Source organism: Cnephaeus nilssonii (assembly GCF_951640355.1).
Source record: "Cnephaeus nilssonii genome assembly, chromosome: 4".
Taxonomy (NCBI): Eukaryota; Metazoa; Chordata; class Mammalia; order Chiroptera; family Vespertilionidae; genus Cnephaeus; species Cnephaeus nilssonii.
Genome location: NC_137075.1, coordinates 47,692,929 through 47,710,479, shown reverse-complemented (window position 1 = coordinate 47,710,479; position 17,551 = coordinate 47,692,929). Strand labels below are relative to the sequence as shown.

Below are 17,551 nucleotides of genomic sequence, written 5' to 3'. Positions count from 1 at the left end.
TGACCTCTCAAGTGTCATTTCCAGTGGATACTATTAATACCACTCTCTTCCATCTACATTGTTTGTTGTTAATCCTTGCCCAAGGATATGTTCCCATTGATTTTTAGAGAAAGAGGAAGAGAGAGAGTGAGAGAGGAAGCGAAACAGAAACATCAATGTGAGAGAGAAACCTGATTCCTTGCCTCCCAATATGTGCCCTGACAGTGATCAAACCCAAAATCTGGGCTTGTGCCCTGACTGGGAATCGAACCTGAAACCTTTTGGTGTACAGGATGATGCTCCAACCAACTGAGCCACCTGGCCAGGGCTCTCCCATCTCTTTTTACTGATATTCAAGTTCCTTCTCTGAATTATCTTCTTCCTCCTCTTAAGAGGTGGGCGTCCTTGAACCTTCTCTCTTCTCTTAGATCCTGGGTGGTCTCATCTGTGCATATGTCTTCCCCATCCACATATCTACTAATAACTCCCATGGGCCATGTGGGGGGAGGCGCTATGCCTAGACTTACAGTCTTGCCCTATCTTAAGCTCGAGGTCCTGTTCCCAACTGTCTGTCTGTGATTGGGCAGGGGCTGGTCTAGAGCAGGTCTGCCTCAGGCCAGCCGGTAGGGTGTGGGTCCTTGACTTCGTGTAGGAAAGGTTTTGCAACCTGAGTCCAGATGGGTTTGAGAGTATGTTTATTAATGCTGGGGACAGTGAAACGAAGGAAGAAATTAGAGAAGAAACAACAGGGGAGAGAGAGCCTAGGCGGTGCTCTGCTTTGGCTCTGGAAATGTGATAGGAAAGCAGTGAGCCAGGGCAGGGCTGCTGTTAGCTCACTGGGAAGTCAGAGAAAAGGGGGCCTTGGAGACAGGATCGGGGGGAGGGGGGGTGAACCTAGGTGGAGCTGCCACTGCCCACCGCTCCCTGGCTGCAAGTCCTGTGGGGACCGTTAGAATGTAGGAAGAATAAAAAGTTCATGCTCGGGAAGGGGCATAGGCATACTCTAGAGTGAGCCCGCTTTGAGTCTTTGTCCTGAGGGCTTTTTATTTATTTTTCTTTCTGTAGGCAAGAATCTTAGGGGAGGGTTTCAGGAGGATATTCATCAGCTTTCCCAATGCATTTTTAATATGCTGATGTATTAAAATGAGTGTATAGGGGAGTTTTGGATTATTCTTTGGTCTTTTACTTTTACCTTAGGTCTATCTGGCTTTAATGAGGTTTTTGTTATTTGTTCCCCAACTTCATCTGTCCTTGGGTTTAGCTGGCACAAATGGCATTAATTGGGTCTTTGTTCTCTATTTTCCCCGGACAGGGTGATGTAAACTATGTATTTTCCGGTTAGGAAGGAGGGTATAAAACATTTTCTCTCCAGTGTCCTCGGTTAGGGAAGATAAGGTCTTGCAATTCACAAGCTGGCTGCAAGCTGCCCAAACTGTTTGGTCTTGTTTAAGTTTCTTGTCTCAGTTTCCCTTTTCCACTTGCCCTGGAATTTTCCTAGTTTCTTATTGTCCTGTTACATGTAGACATTATCTGGATGTGCAAAGGCATTGCAGGCTCAACACAATATCACAATTGACTCTTCACCAAGACATCCTGGACTCTTCCCTCTTCCTCATCTCATCGTGTCCCTTCCGTTGGCCTTTTGCATTGCTATTAAACAAGATAAAATTTTCAACAAAGAGAGCTCAACTGAGTATTTAGTAAATTCCCTATTTTTAGATCTTGTGATACTGCTCTTGTATATGCTCTTTTGTCAAGGTTGTGGAGGAAACAGAAGCAGCCCAGTCTCCACTACAGCTGCTATCAGCTTTCTAGCTACCATCTACCACTCCTGCAACCAGTGGCTTCTCTGTGATCTGCAGGAGGCCCACCAACTGTTCCCAGGTGTCCAGATAACATGCCAACAACTTCAGGCTATCACTCTTCCTAGGGAACACCAAACCTCTTTGTAACTCCCTGTCTAGAGGAAACAGTTATGCATATTAAGATGGACCATTGTCATAAAAAATAAACTTAATTTTAAATAAAAATACCTAATATTGACATTGTAGAGCAAGCCTAGTTCCTAGTAAAAAGCGAAGTATTCCTTTTAGGAATAGCCTTTAAAAATAAAGGTCATGGGTCTGACACGATAGTATGTTAACTTGTAACTACATACAAATACTACCCAATAGTTCAGGACAATGCAAAAAGAAACCATCTCAGATTTTTTTTGGTCAACTCTTCGGATGCATACATTCTTTTCAGAAATTAGAATAATGTAAAAAAAAAAATACTCAGATTCCCATCACTTAGTTCACTAACTTAGTTTATTGCAGGAAAAGGACACGATACACCAACAATGTGAGAAGATATGCATCACAGCTAAAGGCTGCCTCACAGCAAAGTCCCAACAGTCAAGCCAAAGCTCCATTTTGTTACCCTTTCAGCTCATGCAGTTGCCCCAAATCTTATAGTCTGTGCAAGGCCCTGGATTTTTTTGGAGTTAATCAATCATCCTCAATCAGTCAGTCATGATTTATGGGCATAGTAAGGTCACTTTAAGCTTGACTCAGTTTCTAAGATAATCAGTATAGTCTATTAGAACATTGTTCATTGTACTAGATCTAGGTCCCACCTGACCAGATTGTGACATGGGAGAGTTACAATAATCTTCGAGATGATACAGTAAATAAGTATTATAGACTATAACATATGAATGCAAATTGTTGTTGCCTCTCCCTGATGACTGATGATAAGAACAACACATTTTCAGTGGGATTTTGTGGTGTGAACTGGCTCGCTTCTCCTTATCTGTCGCTGTAGATAGTAGGTCTCTGTTTCCTGTACTTCGATAATCGAGATCAGGCATCACTCCTCCATCAGCTGCATGTCTTCCAAAAATTTGTGGACAGCTCTTATTTTCTCTTCACTTAGTCCTTGTAGTGAAGAGAAAATAAGAGCTGTTATTCTGCTACTATCGCTTTAGGGCAGTTTCAGGGGAAAGTGAAGATAAATGTTTATGTTTAATTCACTTCAGTCTCTAGTTGTGTGGAAGTCTTTAGACAGTTAATTCTAAATAGCATGGTAAAGGAGGAAATTGAGAGAGTGCACCCAAAATCACTATGGGATTTTAGAGGAAGTTGGGGAACGCACATCTTTGTCTATTCAAACTCTCAGGATGTAAAAATCCCAAAGTAGATATAGAAATACCAAAGCTGGGAGCAGACCTGGGAGCACACAATTTAGGGGAACCAAAACCCTCAGTAATCCAGATAGATAAAACTTTAATGCAGTTAAAACTAATGAAAAATCCATGATGAACAAAATATCAAACTTTAAAATAAAGACAGGATCAGTAGTACTGACGTTCCTTTTGCCTCAATGGGGCTGTGCATACCCCAGCTGCACACCAGAAATTAAGGTGAAGTGAAAGTAACCAGCCCTCGCACTGTCTGCAGCCCAGATTCAAATAATCTGGCTTGTACAGAAAAATCTCTGGCCTGGAATTGGATTAAGATGGGACCTGCTTGTTGGCACTACTTTGTGCCTGAAAAAGGCAATCAAAATTTATACTTTGAAGAAAGAGAACATCCATCTAGGCTTCAAATGGTTTATAAAAATAGAGTGTTCTATACGAAGTACCCACACAATCTGATTGACAGATGCAGGATGAGAAAAGACCCCTTCAGCAAAACAACGTTCAACAGAAACATATCCACAGGGACTCCAGATATCAGCTTATCAGACACAGACTATAAAGTGCCATCCCACAAAGAAACCTGATACCCCATTAGCAGTCACTCCCCATTTCTCTTTCAGGCCCTCAGCCTACACTAATCTATTTTCTGTCTCAATAGATTTGTCTACTCTGAACATTTCACAGAAATGGAATCAGACAATATGTGGTCTTTTGTTAAGTGCTTCTTTCACTCAGCAAAATGTTTTTAAGTTTTATTTATTTTATAACTCTTATCAGGACTTCATTCATTTTTATGGCTGAACAAAATTCCATTGTATAGATATTCCACATTTTATTTGTGGGCTATTTGGTTATTTCCAACTGATGAATGAACATGTGGGTTATTTCCACTTTTTGGTAATTATGAATAATGCTTCTATGAACATTCAGGTGCAAGTTTTTGTGTGGACATTTGCTTTCATTTCTCTTGGGTAGGGAGTGGAATTGCTTGCTGGATCATATGGTAACTCCATATGTGACTTACAGATAAAAGGTTATGTTTAAAAATGTGAATAAAAATAAACCTACTAATATACCAAATCAGTATAAGATCTGCATGATTCATTTGTAGTCATTTGTATGACTGCCTTGTAGTTTTATTTTTTTTATTTTTTTATTTTTTACGTCTCACTCTATTGTGTCCTTTATTTTTTTTTTTCCAATTTTTTTATTAAGGTATTATATGTGTACATATCTTACCATTGCCCTCCCCATACCCCCCTCCCATATATGCCCCCACCCCCCAGAGTTTTGCATCCATTGGTTATGCTTATATGCATGCATACAAGTCCTTTGATTGATCTCTTATCTCCCCCACCTCTCCCTAACCTTCCCCTTGTAATTTGACAGTCTGTTTGATGCTTTACTGTCTCTGTATCTATCTTTTTGTTCAAGATTATAATGTTCTTTATTATCCATAAATGAGTGAGATCATGTGGTATTTTTCTTTCATTGACTGACTTATTTCACTTAACATAATGTTCTCCAATTCCTCCCAGGTTGCTGCAAATGATGAGAATTCCTTCTTTTTTATGGCAGCATAGTATTCCATTGTGTAGATGTACCACAGTTTTCTGATCCAGTCATCTGCTGACGGGCACCTAGGCTGTTTCCAAATCTTAGCTATGGTGAATTGTGCTGCTATGAACATAGGGGTGCATATATCCTTTCTAATTGGTGTTTCTAGTTTCTTCGGATATATTCCCAGGAGTGGGATTACTGGGTCAAATGGGAGTTCCATTTTCAGTTTTTTGAGGAAACTCCATACTGTTCTCCACAGTGGCTGCACCATTCTGCAATCCCACCAGCAGTGCACGAGGGTTCCTTTTTCTCCGCATCCTCGCCAACACTTGTCGTTTGTTGATTTGTTGATGATAGCCATTCTGACAGGTGTGAGATGGTACCGCATTGTTGTTTTGATTTGCATCTCTCGGATAATTAGTGACGTTGAGCATGTTTTCATGTGTCTCTTGGCCTTCCTTCTGTCTTCTTTTGAAAAGATTCTATTTAGGTCTGTTGCCCATTTTTTTATTGGATCATTTATCTTCCTTTTATTAAGTTGTATAAGCTGCCTGTAGATGTTGGAGATTAAACCTTTATCAGTGATGCCATTTGCAAATATGTTCTCCCATGCAGTGGGCCTTCTTGTTGTTTTGTTGATGGTTTCTTTTGCTGTGAAAAAGCTTTTTATTTTGATGTAGTCCCATTTGTTAATTTTCTCTTTAGCTTCCATTGCCCTAGGGGCAGTGTCAGTGAAGAATTTCTTTTGGCATATGTCTGACATTTTGCTGCCTGTGGATTGCTCTAGTATTTTTATGGTTTCCCGTCTTATGTTTAAGTCCTGTATCCATTTTGAGTTTATTTTTGTGTATGGCGTAAGTTGGTGATCAAGCTTCATTTTTTTGCATGTATCTGTCCAATTTTCCCAACACCATTTATTGAAGAGACTGTCTTTATTCCATTGTATGTTCATGCCTCCTTTGTCAAATATTAATTGAGCATAGTGGTTTGGGTCAATATCTGGATTCTCTATTCTGTTCCATTGATCTATATGTCTGTTCTTGTGCCAGTACCAGGCTGTTTTGAGAACAGTGGCTTTGTAATACAGCTTGAAATCTGGTATTGAGATCCCTCCTACTTTATTCTTCTTTCTCAGGATTGCTGTGGCTATTCGGGGTCTTTTTTTATTCCAGATGAATTTTTGGAGAGTTCTTTCAAGGTCTGTGAAATATGCCGTTGGTATTTTAATGGGGAGTGCATTGAATCTATAGATTGCTTTGGGTAGTATGGACATTTTAATGATGTTGATTCTACCAATCCATGAACATGGTATGTTCTTCCATCTGTTTACGTCTTCCTCTATCTCTTTTTTCAGTGTCCTGTAGTTTTCCGTGTATAGGTCTTTTACCTCCTTAGTTTATTCCTAGGTATCTTAATTTTTTTGGTGCGATGGTAAATGGGATTGCCTTTTTAGTCTCTCTGTCTGTAAGTTCACTATTGGTGTATAGAAAGGCCATAGATTTCTTGGCGTTAATTTTGTATCCTGCTACATTGCCGAATTCATTTATTAAGTCTATTAGTTTTTTGATGGAGTCTTTTGGATTTTTTATGTACAATATCATGTCGTCCGCAAATAAAGACAGCTTTACTTGTTCTTTTCCAATTTGGATGCCTTTTATTTCTTCTTCTTGTCTAATTGCAATGGCTAATACTTCCAGTACTATGTCAAACAGGAGTGGTGAGAGTGGAATCGAGCCCGCAACCTGGGCATGTGCCCTGACCGGGAATCAAACCGTGACCTCCTGGTTCATAGGTCAATGCTCAACTACTGAGTCATGCCGGCCAGGCTGTATTATATCTTTATGTGCAGGTTTTATCTCCTTTGAGCCTTCCTTGCCACCTCACACTTAGTAGGTACTCTAGAGATACGTAATAATTGAGAGAGAGAGAGAGAGAGAGAGAGAGAGAGAGAGAGGTAAAAAAAATTAAATTGTGGAATAATGTCATGACAATTTAATTCTGACAATTAGCATTGCCAGCCATAGAGTTTCATGAGGTGGACTTGCTATACTTTTTTGTAATAATTGCTGATAATTGTGTTCTGATCAGCACTTAAAAATGAATTAAACTGTCAACAATTATTCAAGAGCAGGGGCAGAGAGCCAGCCTCTAAGAAAAAAAACTCCTAGATAGGCTCTTTTCTTACAAACCTGTCTTTTCCCCTTGCTCCACAATACAAAGTTAATGGGAAAGATAGGAAAAGAATGATTAATTTAGCAGCTGGGTTAAAGAATGAGACAGTAGAGAAAGAAGTGTGGGGGGAGGGAGAACAAAAAATCATTATCTACTGCACTCTCTCCATGCCAAAAAATGAATGCCCTAATACCTGCTGACATGAAGAGGGATCAACTTGAAGTCTTATACATATCATAGCCCTAGAGCAGTTCTCACCTTTCCTTCTCTCGCCAACACACACAAATTCAGATTTGTTCTGTTCTCAAGCAGCAGCATTCTTGCTGGGGTAATATATTACTAGAGGCCTGGTGCACGAAATTCATGCACTCAGGGCAGGGGTGGAGGTGGGGGGGTCCCTCAGCCTGGCCTGTGCCCTCTTGCAGTCCAGAAGCCCTCGGGGGATGTCCAACTGATGGCTTAGGCCCGCTCCCTCCGGTAGTTGTACATCCTTAGCATAGCCACGGAGGTGGGAGAGGCTCCTGCCACCACAGGCTCACCAGCCATGAGCCTGGCTCAGGGCTTCTGGCTGAGCGGCACTCCCCCTGTGGGAGCACACTGACCACCAGGGGGCAGCTCCTGCATTGAGCACCTGCCCCCTGGTGGTCAGTGCGCATCATAGTGACCAGTGGTTCCACTGTTCAGTAGATTTGCATATTAGCCTTTTATTATATAGGATAATTAGATATATTAAGACCGTAACATTATAACTGGAGTTCTCAAAGCTAGAGTAACTAGGACACATTTTCAGAATGTCAGTTTCATTCACGGATTTGGAGAAAAATTGTTTAAAAAATTTGCCCTTTAAAAGGGTTTTATGACACATGTGCAAATAAAATCAGCAAAATTCATCTTTTCCATGTCAAACTTATGTATTCTTGAATGCATACTAAAGAATAGAAAATGTTTATGTGTAGAGAGTGATTGAAAACTGGCGTTTTGGTTTTTGTTTTTTGTTTTTTTTATGTAATCGGGAAACTCTGGAGTCTCTATGTGAATGCAAGATATTATATGAGGTAAGAACAAGTTTTGCGGATATTTGTGGACTACATGGTTTGTGCTTTGACCACAGTAGACAAACTAAAACATGCGACTTCTCAGTGAGTCAAAGAAGGTTGAAATAGCTATGTGCAATAGATATTTATATCTATCATAGAATAATTTGTCACCTTATAAAACATTGTTTTTACTTGGGTTGTACACAAAGCATTGGCTTCTACAAATCAATTTAATTTCCTGACATAATTGGCCTTATTCAAATGTATATGGAAAGCATTTATGGATAAAATAATATGATATTTAGGATTTGATTTGGAATAATATTAGATGAGGCAAGAAAAGAGATGTGATACCCTAGCCGGTTTGGTTCAGTGGACAGAGCATCGGCCCACGGACTGAATGGTCCTAGGTTCAATTCTAGGTTTGTCAAGAGCACAAACCTCGGTTGCAGGCTTAGTCCCCCACCCCGGGTCTACGTGTATGCAGGAGGCAACCAATGGATATGTCTCTCTCTGTGTATCTCTGTGTATCTCCTACTCCTTTCTACTCTGTCTAAAAATCCTCAGGTGAGGATTAACAAAAAAGAAAAGAGATGTGACAACAAAAGACAAAGACAAAAACTTGAGCAGTCTAAGTTGTTCATCTTGATAATAAAGTCTCACTCAGTTGTCTTATTTGATAGGTTTGGGTTTAAGTATGAACAATTTCAGAAAACAATTACAAAGCAAAACTTTGTTTTTTTCTGTACTACAATAAAAATAAAGATTGAGAGTTAGATGAAAAGCATGAAGACTATGTCATTAGAGATTCTTAATTCATTTAAGTATAGTGAACGTTATAGCTTCAGTAAAATAGAAAACACCATCAGTCATCTCTCTTCAATGGAAAAGAACTGTCACAAGAAGTCTGTGGATACAATTAGAGGCTGACCAGAACAAAGACCAGATCATATAACACTGGTTACTTGGCCTATAGGCAGGACAATGTAACATCACAATTTTCCATCACAGGAACCTGAAAATATTGCACCATAACTTTCTCTCTCTCAGCATTCTAAGAATGTTCCCTCAGAATTTACCTTTATAACTCATAGAGCAGTGAAAAACTGTTGCCATTATATTAGTATATATTTTTGTGGGTGTGAGTTCTAGAGACAAAGACTCCAAAATAGAGAAGAGAAATTGTCTAGATGATGAGTCTGACATTGGTGTCAGCTGCTTCAGATCAGCCCAGTTTTCCAGCATGGACAGAATCCATGAAAAGTAATCTCTTCCCTAATAAATATTAGAGGAGAAAGAAATTCATAAACTTTAAAAGATATTATCCCAATCTATTGTCTTGAAGTATTTCCTACAATCCCATCTCTGAGTCTCGTCATATCATTCACAGTGTTGGCATATCAAGCAAGAATTAAACTTCATTTTAGACAGTAGGAATATTGGTCTCAGTAATGGTATACAGTGATGCTTGTTTATCTTCTTCTTTTTGGTAGAGTAAAATTTAACTTGCAAATTTAAAGCAATATTATTTGTATCAGACAAGCACTGCTGCAATAGGGTCTGCATCTTTGGGCATGCCTGGGGAGTACATCGTCCTTGAGTAACCCACATTTGCACCTCAGGGAAGCTTCAGAGACTGCAGGCTGACAGAGGTGGGGATGAGGTGAAACTATTCTAGCCCACAGCTATTCCAAGAAAATTGTGTTTACTTCAGTTAAGCTCCAAATATTCTGAGTCAAACTGAAATGCCCCGGAATTCTTTAAAGGAAAAAGAAATGCTCAGATGACCTAGAACAAAACTGTCCCACTGGAGTTCTCCTAATAGCTAACCCAAGACTAAAGAGAACCTTTTGCTCAAAGCCTTATCCTCTGGGTCTACCCTGGATGTATGAGATCCCTTAACCACCCTAAAGTGTGTGGACAGATGAGCACTCCTCAATCTCCTCCTAAGGTTAGGTAGGTCTAGATGGCAGGACAAGTACACTGAAGGGATTTCTCAACATCTCGTCATGGTGGTTTCTGGAACAAACAGGTGCTAAGGTGGTATTTTTAAGTTAGGCTACTTTAAAAATAGTTATTGCTATTCAAGCAATGTTCCCAGGGATAAATTAGACTGGACCAAAAGAACACCATATTTAGGGTATGTTCATTCAAGGAATTCAATGGGAAATTCGCTGGGGTTCTCATTCTTTTACCTTAGTCTTCCCTTAAAGGACAAAAATGCTTATTAAAACTGGGAAGTAAATGCCTACATACATATTCCAAGTCCATCCTATTCTGGAAGGGGTAGGTATATAACCATATTACATGCCTAACATGCAATATTAGAAGCTTACATTTCCTCCATAGATCAGTGTCTTGTTTTCTGGCTTTTGCCAAAAGCTTAACACAAGACATGTAGACACACATCACACTTCCTGCAATGTCCCCAGTCATTAAGGCATGATTTTAAAGAGCAACAGTCTGCAATGTACAGATGAGTTAGACATGTCTCTGTCTATAAACAAGAAAGATAAACAAGATATGGGCAGCCACAAATTAAAGAACACTCACTACTCTGCTCATGAAACAACCTCAGAAGTGGAAGTAGCAAGTTATTTTGGGAACCTAAATTTGGAGAATTAGGTAGTGAACCATCAGGAAGGCCTCAAGTGACATAAACAGCAGGGATGACTTTCTATCATTGTGGAAAGTTCTTACAAGAAAATTATTGAAAAACCTATTCCCAGCAAGGCTTTGGGGTCTCTGAGATGTTCTTATAAAAATACCTGAGGTTACCTAATGAAAAAGATATATACTACTTACCCCAGAAAATGTTTCCTGCTACACTCAAGAGTTTCTGTGGCTACTGTGCCCAAAGTAATCTGCAAGTAAGATGAAAAAATAAACACAATAAAAATGTATTATCCTCTCTACTTAAATGAATCCCAAGAACTATTCACTGGTAACATATGGGTCACTTTACTGGTCTGGGCAGTGATTTTACTTTGGTTTCAGTCAATCCCCCTGGAATTTACTGTATATGGGGTTCCATTCCAGGTCCTCCCTCAGGTCCCCCAGTGCAGAGATGGCTGCTTGAATGAGCTCAGGCAAAATTGCCTCAAGAGCCAACTCAATTTTCCACTTGCAAATTATCACCCTGAGGTCATTCATAAACTTAATTGAATAATCATATAGATTTTTATCCAACCATAGGAGCTGAATTAATTTTTTCTAAATTAATATATTTACTCTCCTACTGTAGTGAAAGCCAAACCTCCTGATTTGCTCTATAACTGTGAGAGTAAATTAGTCTGCAGCAAGCATTCTAGAGAGTAAAGGAAAGACATGATGTTAACTATTCCTCTAAACTGAGATCCTTGAAAAAAATCAGAGAAACCTGTTTCCTTTCTTTTGTTTTATTCAAAATTGGCTCTTAATTACAATCAGTTCAAGACCTTCCCATCAATACCAACTGATGCTCCCTAATGCCAGGCAAGGAAGTGTAAAGGAGACAGTGATCAAGTCTCTAGGATGATGAAGAGTCTGCATTCACCACCATTTTCCCCAGGAATCTTTATTCAAACTTTCTTCCATGACTCTTAAAACTCCTTTTTTTTTTTTTTTTTTAATTCTTTGAACTCAGGCCTTTCTAAGACAGAGAAAGTCTCCAGGTGCCTTATTTATCATCTAATTCTTGTTAATGCTCCTCGTACTAGTGAAGATAGTTGAAGGTTAACAGCATCATAGACAATGTATTCTTGTATGTGGGTCTAAAGTCAAGAATACTCCGTGGACAATATAATAAGTTACATATACAAGTCACATGTAGAAGTCACACTTTCACATGATCTTATTTGCTTTTTTAAAATACCTTGTACGGTAAATAGCAATTACTAGCCTAGATTTAAAGACAAAATTGAGGCTGAAGGAGAGTAAATGACCTGCTCAGGGTCACAAGTCCAAAGGTGATAAAGACAAGAATCCAGGTCTTCTAACATCTAGTCCAATGCATATGCCACTATACCATGCTGTCTCTAACAAAAATGAGCTCTCAGCTGTTAAATTTACCTTAAGATTAGCTGCTGCATAAGGTTTATATTATAGAGGACAGGTATCACACAGCAGAAGAAAGTAATTATTGGTAAAACCTATGGGAAGAAATAAAAACAGAATTCTATACTTTTCTCAGTGAGTTATTATTATTTTTTTTAATAAAAAAGAGCCCTGGCCGGTGTGCTCAATTGGCTGGGCATCATCTCATGCCCTGGTTCTGGGCTGGATCCCCAGTAGGGAGCATGCAGAAGGTGGCCAATGAATGTTCTCCTCTCATATTGATGTTTCTCTTTCTCTCCCTCTCCCTTCCTCTTTCTCTAAAAATCAATGAAAATATTTTTTAAAGAAAACGAATAAGTAAGAGTTGCCATTATGCTTAGTACAATACAACTTAAAATCACTCTAACACCCCTTCCCTCTTTCCTGTGACCCCATTATTTTTCTTCAATCAGTTCTGAGACTGAACATGCAGTTCTGAGCTTAATTAGCTACTTTGGATGAGTATGTTTTTAACTTGCTACTCAAGGTGTAGTGCATGGATGATGATTGGATAGCATGGGAATCATTTGGTAGCTTTTTAGAAATGCAGATTCTTAAGCCAGATTCTCACTGCAGAATTATTGAATCAATCTACATTTTAACAAGATTCCTCAAGTGATTCATGTTCACGCTTAAGTTTGAGAAACACTATGTTAATACATATGTGCAGATAGGTTTCAATGTCATTCTGAAAAGAGGTGTCATACTAGCATGTTTATTAACAAACAAGAAAAATAAAAGGTTTACTTCAGTGTGAAATGACAGAGATAATCAGTAAGTCAAAAGATATGTGAAAATAAAAATATTTGACTTAGGTTCATGCTAAATCAGCTAGGCCAAAGGGCTGTGAGATAATGAAATCATGCTGGTTTATCATAGTAAAATGTACAACTTTTATTCCAAATAATTTTCTCAGTAGCATAAATAAAAAATATGGGAAAACTTTTCATTTTCATATCCATTTACAATCACAGAACAAGATAATCTTATCTGTAAAGAAGCCTAAACTCACCTAACCATACATTTCTCTGCTCTGGGTATATATTAAAGTCATCTGATGAGCTTTAAACATCTGTGGGGGCCAGCCGATGTGGCTCAGTGGTTGAGCATCAACCTATGAATCAAGAGGTCATGGTTCGATTCCCAGTCAGGGCACATGCATGGGTTGAGGACTCGATCCCGTGTGGAGTGTGCAGGAGGCAACCAATCAATGATTCTCTCATCACTGATGTCTCTACCTCTTTCCTTCTCCCTTCCTATTAAAACAAACAAACAAACAAATAAACCAGTGGGGGCCCTACCGAGAGAATTTTGATTTAATTATCTAGGACATGAACCTAAACTCCCTGATTTAAATATGCTGCTAGGGTTGAGAACACTGACTACCCAAGCCCCTCATTCTATAGATGAGGAAATTGAGGGGGAGGAGGGTGTTTAACACAAATGATACCAATATAGCATATTTTATTTTTTTCATAAGTAAGTATGTAATGATTTCTAAAACCTGAAACTTGTTGACCAAGTAAGACCTAACTAGACAATTTTTTTACTATTTTTAAAAATTCTTTATTTTTAAAGTATTACATATGTCTTCTTTTTTCCCCCATTGATCTCTCCCTGGCCACTCCCACCCCCCCTTTTTTTTTTTCTCTTTTAAGGAATTAAAGGTCCTCTTTACCTCTGACATTTACTCTGAACACATATTAACCTTTCTTTGAAAGAATTATTAGCCAACCATTTACCTTCAGGAGCTGACAAAATTAAAGACTAAACAATAATTAAATCTGAGGGGCAAACAGGTGCTAAGGTGGTATTTTTAAATGCGGCACCTCCTTTGACACACCTCCGACTACGAGTGGGGTCTATTCCCCCTCCCCTTGACACTGAGCAGGGTTGTTATTGCTTTAATCAATAGAGCAGGGCTCAAAAAACATTTCTGTAAGGAGCCAGACAGTAAATACTTTAGGCTTTGCAGACCATATGGTCTCAGTGGCAACTACTCAAGTATGCATCATAGCACAAAAGCAGCCATAGATGATACGAATGGACATGGTTGTGTTCCATCAACACTTTTTTTACAAAGACAGTGGCAGACTGGATTTGGCATGAGGCCATAGCTTACTGATCCCTGCAAAAGAGTTCGGAAGAAGTGATGTTATGTGAATTGTGAGACTAGGTCATAAAAAGCCCTGCAGCTTCCGTGTGGGTCTCCTGAAACACTAATTCTCAGGAAGCTCCCTCTTAGAACTTAGCCATCATCCTGTGAGAAGCCCAGGCCAGAGAGGAGAGGGGCCGATGTAAGTGCTCTGGTCAACAGCCCCAGCTGAGCCCAGCCTTGCTATCATCCCAGCTTAGGTGCCAGCATGTGAAAAGCCTCCAGATGATTCCAGTTTCCAGTCATTCTTCTGAACTGTCTTCCTAGCTGAGGCCCAGGACATAATGGAGCAGAGACAAAACATCCCCACCATGCCCTATCTGAATTCTGGGAGGATAAAGGAACTGTTGTTTTCACGTTGCAAGGTTTGGAGGTGGTTTATTATGCAGCAATAAACCAGAGGCTGACTAAACTAGAACAGAGGCTGACTAAAAAAAACTCTAAGAGCACAAAGGCTAAACATTTCAGGAAACAAAGCAGGAGTTAAAATAATTCAATTGAAATATTTATGCTTTTTTCCTCCAAGCAATTTATGCTTATAAATCATATATTCTAAAAAACTTACAAATCTTGTTCATGTGAATAATATAAACATTCTAGAGTAATAAATAAAATATAGTTGCCAACCAGATTGGGACTATTCTATTACAATGGCTTTATGGCTGTTTGATATAACAAACCTAGTTATTTATTATTTATTTGATTGAAAATAGTAAATAATTAGCATCAGCTAACTTAGTCCAACTGGCCAAACCAGTTTCTGTGTTTGTGTAGAATGTTGAATGCTCGACTATGCTATGATTTCAGACACCTTGTAGGTAATATTAAACAACTTTTATGTAGTCTATACCAGAAAAGCTCTCTAAGCTTTAAGGTCAAATTGTTATAAAATCTATCCTACTAGATATTCACTAATGCTGAACTTCAGGAATATATTGGTTAACACTTAGATAACAATTTGGTTATATGTTTAAATATCCCTCCTGAACAAGCAAGGCCTTGGAGCTCCATAACTATGTTGGGCTTCTGGGAGGCTGTGTTGACTTATGGGACTCAGGAATGTCCTAAGAGGTACAAAGTTTAGGTTGAAGCAAATTTAAAAGCATTGCTCTGAGGCACAAATAAAATCAAATTTAGCACAAGAGACAAAAACCAGGCACAATAAGGGTAAGCCACAAACACAGAATGGTTATTTATAAGCGAGATGAAAAATTCATTGGAAATACTTCAAGATGAAGTATTTGTCTAAGTAAAATGGTTCTGAGACTAATTCCAACATGTATGTGGTTTTCTCCCCACACTACCAGGCAATGCTCAGGACACCAGCTGGGTGTCCTACAACTCAACTAAATTCTGGCATTATCTACCTGGAGAAAGCATCAGATTCCAAAGGCAAAGGCCTCAGTCCCTCCAAACAGCCCTCCACTTCAGAAGCCAATTGCAAGGCCAGGTTAACACCTGTGCTTCTGACCAATCAACTATAATTGGAGATTCCAAGACCCTCTCCTTGGACTTCAGACACCAGTCAAAAGTCCAGGTTGTTACTGTACTTCTTACCAACTGGCTATAAATCAGAGGTTCCCATGACCTCCCACCCTCTTGGATTCCATTAATTAGCTAGAATGGCTCACAGAACTCAGGGAAACATTTACTTGAGCTTACCAGTTTATTATAAAAGGATATGATAAAGAATACAGATAGAAGAGATGCATCTGGCAAGGTATGTGGGGTGGGGGTGAAGCTTCCACGCCCTATCTAAGGCATCCTGCCATTTCTGTATTTACCAACCCAGAAGCTCTCTGAACCCTGTCCTTTTGTGTTTTTATGAAGAATAGGCATGATTGATTAAATCATTGGCCATTGGTGATCAATTCAACCTCCAGCCCCTCCTGTAATTCATAAACCACCAAAAATACCTGAGAATTTTTAAAATTAGGTTTTCTCCTATATTTAATATTTGGAAGAAAAGCTGAAGGTATATGTAGTCACTTAATCACTGAGTATCTTTGCCTATAGGTCTCTGATTGAATATATCAGTGTTTTAATGCTTACACTTTGAAGATTTCTGTTCTTCCAGAAGATAGTATTGCAACAACTGCATTTCATTTCTGTGTGATCTTGTTCTGGCACTCTAGAATTGTTTATAGTCATTTTAAACAGAATTTACTATCACTGTAGATCCAGCTGTATTGAGTGATCAATTCTTTAAAAGAATAAGTTTGGGGGAGGTGTGGAAGAAAGGAATACATTTTATAAAATGTTACAATAAATCTCACAACTGACTTTTGACTAGTTGGTGTTTTAAGAATATTTTTAAAATTTTGTAATGTGCAGTTAAGGTCCATCTTGGAGGTTGGCTACCAGAGCTAAGTCTTCCCTTATAACTCACCCTTACTTCCTCTGTTCCTTCTTTCCTTCCTTCCTTTTCTCTCACTAATCAATTTCACATAATTACTATTTCAGTTGAACTAAAGATCAAGTTACCAAAAAATCCAGTTATAGTTTCTGTTGACTTTTCATTGATTCTACAGATTAATGCAGGAGAAATGGACATATTTGTAGCATGGAGTCTTCCGATTAAGCCTTTTTATATCCTGTTAAGTTTACTATTTTTCTTCATCTAGGTCCAACATACTTCCTATTGTGATTTGCTGTTATTGTTTTTATTGCGCTTCTTATAAATTTACCTATTATAATTTTGAACTGTTTTTAGCTGGAATATAACAATACTATTGATTTTTATACATTTCTAAAAATGTATATTTGTACTTACATAAATGTATACATTTTATGCATTTATAAAAATGTAATGTCTGACTTACTGAATGCTCTTATTATTTCTAATAACTTATAAATTGATTCCCTTAGGTTTTCTAGGTATATTTTGTCATCTGCACGTAATGATAATTTTGCTATCTCCCTGCAATAGTAAACCTCTTATTTTGTTCTTTTGACTAATTATACTATCAAGAAGTTATTTTTATGAGAAAAGCCTGGGACTAGGAAGTCTTCTGAATTGGGGGGAAATAATATATAGGAAAACTATTTTACATATTTTATTATTTAAATTGAGGTGTAAATGTGGAATAACATTTCCAAACTATCCTTCCAAATACTTTGAATCAAAACTTGCCACATAAAAAGCTTCCCAGAATTTCAGTTTTTTAAAATATCCCATATCTGCATTGCTTAGAAAGAACTTACCACAGAGCCTGGCTTCCAGACAGCAGCCCTTTTGCCTTACCACTTCAGGCAAAGGTTCAAAGGATACTTTTCATGGGGCTTTAAACAAATTATTTTCCCAAGGAGTTTATTGCATAGTACACTTTGGATCATAAAAACAAGAATCACACATGTAAAGATAAATAAGGAAAGACTGTTTTGAAAATCCAG

The 17,551-nt window shown here is 38.5% G+C and overlaps 1 protein-coding gene across 1 annotated transcript in view; it reads right to left on the bottom strand.

Annotated features, from left to right (window-relative positions):
• Positions 1-17,551, bottom strand: part of LOC307098081 (gem-associated protein 8-like) — a 55,783-nt gene that overhangs the window by 34,434 nt on the left and 3,798 nt on the right. Inside the window, exon 2 of the mRNA XM_079768536.1 lies at positions 10,735-10,793. The gene's annotated coding sequence lies outside the window, so the exon portion shown is untranslated. The remainder of the gene's footprint in view (positions 1-10,734; positions 10,794-17,551) is intronic.